Here is an 8,331-nt window from a genome sequence, read left to right as displayed (position 1 = left end):
TAGAAACAGTCCCCGCCACCTTCCCCATTCAAAGGAGTTCCCAGGGGGCAGTGCCTTCTCCTTAGCAGCCACACCTGTTCAGTTCATATTCTCCCTGCTGGCCCCCCAGCATGTATTTTTTGTCATCTTTATTCTGTTTCGCTCTGTTTTCCTTTCTCTTTTTGAAACCTCTGCATGGGTCACCCAGGACTTCAGAGGAACTCTCATATACAGCACGGTCTGAAGCAGGAACACACTGCTCAGAACCTTGGAGAACTTCGAGCATGTGTATGTGCGTGACACAGTGGGAGGGGAAATTAGCTGATCTAACATTCGGGTAGTTGTCTGGCCTCTAATCATTCACCAAGCTCAGTATCAATAAGGTTTTTTAAATTGTAGATATTTAAAACTGCCCTCCATGTAGGGTTAATCTTTAGACGTCATACAGAGAGGGCCTCTTGACAGCGAGCAAATTCATGATGAGGTCTTGGGAGTGAGGGCAGAGAGATGACTGTTCAGTAGTATAGTTGGTTTTTAATGAAATCCTTAAGGATGTTTATTGATGCTGTTTTTTTTTAACTCATCCTCAATTTGAAGGTTATATTCACACCATGCAAATGGTTTCCATACTCTTCTTTTTAAAACATCAGTTTTGGTAAAAGTATAAAAACATTTCACATTCATGAAAATTTCCCTCAAGAATATAATACACAGATGGTTTTATTAAATTTTGCACATATATTCTTTGTGTTTATCTTGAGTGTTCAAAAAATGAGAAATACAGACGCTAGAGTAGAAATGTCAGAGTTGCTACATTAGAAATTGAGGGCTTAGTGGTGCTGTATAACAGATAACGTGAACACATTAGATCTGTTTATTTTTCTTCTTCAGCCCCATTAAGTGGAAGCTTGTGCTTTTCTCCTCCTGCCTTCATGAGCTCCTCCACTCCCGTGCCCCCCCATTCGTACCTAAATAGAAGCACATTAACAGCCTGAAAATAAAGGGCAGGCTTTTTTTTTTTTTAAGCTCATCTCTTAGCAAAATGTCTACTCGTCCCGTCAGAAAACGAGCTCTGACGTTTAAGATGGGATAAAAGCAGTTTTTCTTAGTTTGCCCAGTTGTCAAGAAACTCTTCTCTGAAGTGATCAGGTTTGGTTAAAGACAAGAGAAATACAAAAGGTCATATTTTAGCCCTTCACGGTTGGTTTTCAAGGGGTGCTTTGGTGCAAAAATCACGTGGTCAGTATTCATGTGACGGTGTTAAGATACGTGTTTTTCTGCCCCCATCACAAATCTGAAAATGTTCTCTCTCCTCACAGACCATGGGGATGGCACCCGGAGGCTGTTCCTTTGGTGTTCTCAGCACCCAGGGTGGGGAAGATGGTTTCCATATTTGAAATCTAGGGACAAACAAAAAAATAACTCTTTTTTTCCTTGAAGGGTTAATGCCCTAAACAGCTTCAGATTGGTTCACTTGAATCTTAAAATTACTTTTCTGGTCACGCGCACGGAAGGTCTAAGCATTTGTGAAATGTCTTTTTTTTTTCTTTCTCCTGATGCTGTTCTCTCTTGGCTGTCTTAATTACACAGGGGTTGAGAAACCAAATTAAAATTAGGCGTGGCTGGTAAACAGCGATCACGTTGCCTGCTCTTAGCTCCGCAGGCTTGTTGGAGTTACTTCTCCTCCCCGTCGTGCTTTCCTCCCCACTTTCTTTTTTTCTCCAAAGGAAATATCATAAGCTCTTTTAGAAATACTCACAGGAAGTGAGTATCCATATGCTGGTTACTCGCCGGCAGCTGAGCGTTGACAGGTGGAGAAGTGTTGCTGCCATCGCTCAGATTTCTTTGAACCTTTGCGCCGGAGCAGGGGAATATTCAGGGCGTACAGACCGAAGGATTTTTGTGTACTGAGGGAGTTACAAGAGGAAATTGGTCATCGCGCGTCATCTTGGTGGTGGTGATTCAGGAAGCTGTGATGGGGGGTCTGCAAGGCACGTGGCTGCCGCCGGCACTGAGGTTTCTGCTCACTTCTCAGAGGGCGGGCTGTCTTCTAAAAATTAACGCTCCCTCCACTGCCAGTGATTCTTCTGCAGTGAGTCACTTCCAGAAATGAATAGCCACGGTTTTTTTTTGGAATGAATGTTGTGAAATCCCTCGTTTATAATGGCAGGTTTTCAGTTGGTGGTTTTATCAGAGAGAATGTCTCAAGATCAAAACGAAACCTCCTCTTTAAAAGGAAAGAAAGTACTCTCGATACAGAAAGCAAAAGTACTTCCAGTCTCCTCCTGACGCGCTGTCGCGGAAGGTCTGTGTGCCTGCGTGTGGCGACACACGCCCGAGTATTAGTACTTGCCTACACTGTAGGAGTCCTTGGAATTACGGATTCGTTGCTAGTAGCTGATTGATCTCCTGTGAAGAAGGTCGCTAACTACAAGAAATGTTACGTGTGGTGAGTAGGTGGTGGATTCTGAAGATTGTTGCTAACCCAGGGCTCATCCTCTTTTGAGTCATGGATTCAGAGGACTGCTAGCAAGCTCTTAAATACTTCTGCTTTGTATGATTTAGTGGATGGAACTGCAGGACTCATAGAAGCCTGTGAAAGGTTTTCAGAACATGGATTAATTGAATAATCGTTGAATCTTTTGACTATACTAGTCCCTTTGAGGAAGAAAGGCTATTTTACTGACGGAAGCCATTTGTAAGGGGCTTTTAAAAGTTTAAAAAGCCCAGTTACTGCAGTTACTGCCCATCTGTATTTATTTTAACTATCACTCCCATCTTCTTGTGTGAAGGAAATGACTATATGGTTTCAACAAAGAAAAAGTTTTGCCAACTCTTTTTAACTGAAGAAACTTCATCCACGTGTTACTCCTAACTGGATTTTTGTCTTCCTGACTATCTGCAAGGGGAAACTACCCCATGAAGGATACTAACCCTTCTGGCAGTATCTGTGATGTGTCTCATTCAGAACCCAGTGGGCTCTCCACAGATGATTGGCAGTACTTTTATCTAGAGGGGAAAGAGAAGGAATCCAGTTACTGGAAACAGTGAGTGCAGCTTCAGAAATTGTTGTCTCTCCCGAGTGGAGAAGTTGTTTGACCTCCTGACTCATTTCATAGGAATTGGAGAAAACAACCTAGTGTGGTTTTCATTGTTAGTCCTGGAGGATTCCAAAATCTGTGTGTCTGCAAATGAGATGAGCTGGAGAAAGGTAGTGTTGGCACTTGCTGTTTCTACTTGCCTGCTCTCCTAATGGAATTCAGTCCCTTGCCTCCAGACAAGTCCAGCCTGTTCCTGGGGATCCCTTGTGTGGCCTTTCAGTGGTGAGTACTGATGGCAGCAGTTTCTGATTTTTGTGGGTTTTTGCTTCTCCGTTTCTAAAGAGCATTTTATCCAAGGACACAGTTTAAACAGCATTCTTTCTTGGCACATTTACACTACAGTTTATATTGACCTGTAGAAAATACACTGGGTGCAGTGATAGTATAAAAGACAGCATAACCTGTAGACAACAATGAAAGTGAAGAGTTGGGATTTATTTGCATAGAATAGATTTTTGCAGCTTGTTGACATGGAGGCAGTTTTGATTTTGACATATTTGTATTAAGTGATTTTTGGGGGTAATTTATTTAAAACACAGGAATGGAAGGTAATAGTATATTCCAGCAAAAATAATATAATTGCTAATAGTTAAAGCATAAATTTTTGACTAGTAACATAATATATGTGCAGAGAAACTTGATTCATGGCGTTTTGGTTTTAAAGCAGCATTGTCAAATCAGCTAAAGGTTTCAAGAGGACAACGAAGATATGCTGAACTTGGATAAAAGTAGAAACTGAGGTGTTTGAAGTGATTGATATTTGAAGTGTTAGTTAGATTTTGGCCTCTGTATAATCTCATATATGATGGATCCACCAGATCACACCCTCAAGGAGCGGTGGTTTATTATATAATTATTAGAGAGTTTCTCATTCTTTTTGGAGATGGATGAGAAAAAAGTTGACTTAGCCATGCTGGCACGGTTTATTCTGTTCACTGCTTTATGTCTGAATGCCTTAGAGATGGGGTTCTTAACCCTTCCAGGGTGTATTGGGCCCCTTTGAGAATGTGATGGAAGCCATGAATCCTCTTACCACACTTACACGCCCACATTTGCCCACATTCTCCAGACTATTACGGCCACAGTGGCACTCGTCTGCAGGCCCCAGGTTAAGGACTCCACCAAGAGTGAGACCTCACGGTGGCACTGCCATTCCCCAGCAAACACTGAGACTTAAAATACAAGGCATCTAAGTTGAAAAGAAGTCATTCTCCATGGTCGCTATGTGGGGGTGCAAAGTCCGAGAAAAGGAGGAAGAGTAGAGAGTATGTGACTGATATTAAATAAAGAGAATCATTAATATCAGAACCTCCAGAATCCCTAAGTGTTTAACCTTGGATATTCGTCAAGTACGTTGTGAATTCTGGTGGAGACTTGAGGATTCAACGTTCAACAGTTGAGGAGAGTTTTCCTGACACGGAATGAAACCTCTTTGCTTTCCTTTTTGATTTCCATTGTGTGTGTTACCAAGCCAGGTAGGACTGCCAGTATCTGAACCCCAGAAATACAAATAATAATAGTTGAAACAAATTGGAGAAATGATTCTACGTTAGCAGAAGGTATTTGCTGGGGTATATATAAGGTAGTTTAGCTGAGTACACACAAAATACCACAAGAAAGATGTAGCCCTTCTTGCCCGTCAACTAAATTTGTCAGTACTGTAAGGCTGACGTGGGAAAAAATGGACATGATTCTGGAGTGTTTAAAAGGAGTATGACATAAAAGGGTAAGAAAATAAGGCTTGCATTAGTCAGACTCATTCTTGTGTGCAACCTGAGTCACATTTGAAAAAAGATTTGGGGTAGTTGTGGAGAGCTCTGATATGCAAGCAACAGAAAGTTATATACTCTTCTAGCAAAAGATAAAGTAACTGGAGGTTTTAGTCTCCAAAAGGCTAAGGGATTTCTTGCTAAAGGTCTTTAAGTAGTAACAGTGTGATTTATCTTTGTGGCACGCTGCTTGCTTTCAGTGAATTGTGATCCTTTGATGGCTGTCCTGTGTAGGCACATGTGTAACACGTACATGAGAGCTTCCGCAAGAATCAATAGATTCAAATAAAACCAGAGTTGTCAGGACATAAGGTGTATAATAAATATACTTCTTTGTTGATTAATAGATAAGAAAGACTATCTCGATTGCCAAGATGATAAAGTAAACAAGTGGCTGAGGGAAGTTATGAAATCTTTGGTTGGGCTGTCTTTCAAGATGAAACTAGGGAATTCTGTTTTAGGTGGTGGAAACATGTATTAATTCCTTCTACAAGCTCTGAGGACCTACTTTGCTAGGTGCGCACAGTCTAGCTACAAAAGCAGATTCACAACGTACGGTTTAGTGCTCTGGCTGCATAAAAATAGCGTATGTGCGGGACCGTCAAACACTCAGCCACCATCTGTGAGTCTTCCTGATGGAATGGCGTCCGAATTGATCCTTAAAGGACAGCCTTTAAGGAGTGAGCTGGACCAGGGAGGCAGGCATTATGGTGAGGGCTTCGGGCAGGAGGAAGAGTGGATGCAGAGGAAGAGAGGAAGAAGAGAGGCTCAGAGCAGTATGTACAGTGGAAGGTGTGGGGAAAGGAAGAGCAAGAGAAGATGAAGCAGGAAGAGCCATTGATACAGGGATCTATCCCGCTGTGCCGTGTTAGCCTGAAGGTGTCCATCTAGGAGGGTGATGAGGCCAGATGTGTGCACTTAAGACACATCATGGGGCTGTGCTGAAGGGAGTGTGTGTGTGTGTGTGTGAGTGTGTGTTGGGGCAGGGGGATGGGTTGGGCAAGAGGCAAGGAGACCAGATGGAAAGGTAGCTCCTCTGGTTGTTCAGTGAAGTAATGATGACGCCAAGGGCAGTGGATTCCAGAGAGATCCGCGAGGTGAAAAAAGGGGAAAGGTGAAGTCAGGTTAGTGGCTTAGGTTATTAAGTGGTATCGTTCACCACAGAATGAAATCCGAGAGGAAAAACAGGTTGGAGGGGAAGACACAGCGACATTTGGACGTGTGACAGTCACATGGACAGAACAGGCGGAGGCGTAAGAGCCGAGCAAGCACAAAGGTGGTTTCTATGGGGTTGGACCTTGAAATGTGGGTTAGCAGCAACAGCCTGAAGTCGGTGGTGGTCTTGACTTGTGTGAAGACTTGTTTCTCAAGTAGTAGATCAGTCTTTTAAATTGTTTATACAGTATTTAAAAGTTTTCCCTGAAACTTCTTTTAAACTGTAGAATAAAATAGAGAAGAAATACTAATTTTCTTCTGATTCCATCACCCAAAGTGCTTTTAATATTTGCATATTTTTATTTCCTTGCAGTATTTTCCAGAACATGCACACATATGTGCGCGCGCACACAGAGTTGCAAGAGCAGCATCGTCGTACAGATGATTTTTATATACAGGCATTTTTATATCCCACGTTAAATGCACATCCTCTCCATGTGCTTTAAAATGCTTTAAAAACATTTTTAATGGTGCATTGTTCTCTAATTTGGGTGTATTCAGTTTGCTTCCAGTTTTTTAAAAGCCATCTTAACATTACAATAATTATCCTTTTCTAAGTATAAACTTTTAATTATAGCTTGACTAGAATCTTCCTGAAAAGTTTTTTAATAATGGATTTATAATAATATAGTTTACAATATTTTATTGGTTTCAGGTGTACAACATAGTGATTCAAAATGTTTATAGATTATACTTCTCTTAAAGTTACTACAAAATAATGGCGATATTTTGTATCACGCTGTGCTGTATAATGTATCCTTGTTACTTCTCTGTTTTATGAAAGGTAGTTTGTGTCTCTTAATCCTCTACAGCTATCTTGCCCCTCCCCACCTTCCCTCTCCTCACCAGTACCCGCTGGTTTATTTTCTGTATCGTGAGTCTTTCTCTTTTGCTATACATATTCATTTATTTTATTGTTTTAGATCCACATATAAATGATAATACACAGTATTTGTCTTGCTCTGACTTATCTCACTAAGATAATACTCTCTGGGATCACCCATGCTGTTGCAAATGTTAGAATTCCATTCTTTTTTATGGCTGAGTAGTATTCCATTGAATATATGTATGTGTATATATGGGTGTGTGTGTGTGTGTGTGTGTACACACACATACCCCAAACATCTTCTTTATCCATTCATCTGTTGATAGACACTTGGGTTGCTTTCACATCTTGGCTTTTGTGTATAGTGCTCTATGAACATTGGAGTACATACATCTTCTTGAATTAGTGTTCTTATTTTTTATTGTTTTGGACATATACCCAGGAGTGCAATTGCTCGATCATACGGTGGTTCTGTTCTTAGTGTTTCTGAGATGCCTCCATACTGTTATCCATGGTAGTTGCACCAGTTTACATCCCAGCTGTGTACAAGGCTTCCCTTTTCTCCACATCCTTCCCCAGATTTGCTATTTGTAGACTTTTTGATGATAGCTACTCTGACAGATGTGAAGTTATATCTCATTGTTGTTTTGATTTCTTTGTCTCTAGTAATTAATGATGCTGAGCATCTTTTATGTACCTGCTGGCCATCTGTAAGTCTAATTTGGGAAAAATGTATATTCAGGTCTTCTACCCATTTTTTTAATCAAGTTGTCTTTTTGATGTTGAGTTGTATGAGCTGTTTATATGTTTTGAATATTAATCCCTTATCAGTCCATATCATTTGCGAATATTTTCTCCCATTTAGTAGGTTGCTTTTTTGTTTTTTGAAGTTCCTTTGCTGTGACAATAGTTAACCTGTACATGTGTCTTGGACAAATTTTCAGTGATTTCCTCAGGATAGATTCCTTGCAGTGAACTTAAGTCACAAAGAGCTGAACTCTTAAAGATTCTTGTTATCCTTTGCCTGTTTGTTTTCTGGAAAAATTTATATCAAGTTATACACAGTTTTATCTATTTTTGAATCTTTAGGCAAAAAACATTACATTATTTTTGGTTGATTTACTCAACAGCTATTTGATGAATACTCTGTCAGGCATGTGGCATTTTTATTAGCTGTCAGTAAAGTTTACCTTCTTTATGTCCTGATTAGTCCATTATTTACTTTTGTAAATGTTCTGTTCACATCCATTACCAGCTTTTCTACTGGGGTGTAATTGTTCCATAATGCATTTGCATTGTTCTGTAATATATTTAGTCTTTTATGTGTATGTGACATTTGTGGCAAATATTTTTCCCAGCTTCTTTGATTTTTTATTTTGCTTATGACTTTTTGAAGTATAGAAACTTTACATTTTATTTAGCTGACAATGAAATGATTTTT

The 8,331-nt window shown here is 40.2% G+C and overlaps 1 long non-coding RNA gene across 1 annotated transcript; it reads right to left on the bottom strand.

Moving 5' to 3' along the window:
• Positions 1-506: 506 nt before the first annotated feature.
• LOC139182614 (uncharacterized) lies at positions 507-1,874 on the bottom strand. Its single transcript, XR_011566127.1, has 2 exons — positions 1,739-1,874; positions 507-1,379 (listed from the first exon to the last, which is right to left on the bottom strand). It is a non-coding gene; the product is annotated as an uncharacterized lncRNA (long non-coding RNA).
• Between the last annotated feature and the right edge of the window lie 6,457 nt (positions 1,875-8,331).

Source organism: Bos indicus, chromosome 4, assembly GCF_029378745.1.
Source record: "Bos indicus isolate NIAB-ARS_2022 breed Sahiwal x Tharparkar chromosome 4, NIAB-ARS_B.indTharparkar_mat_pri_1.0, whole genome shotgun sequence".
NCBI lineage: Eukaryota > Metazoa > Chordata > Mammalia > Artiodactyla > Bovidae > Bos > Bos indicus.
This window is presented reverse-complemented; position numbering and strand designations above follow the sequence as displayed.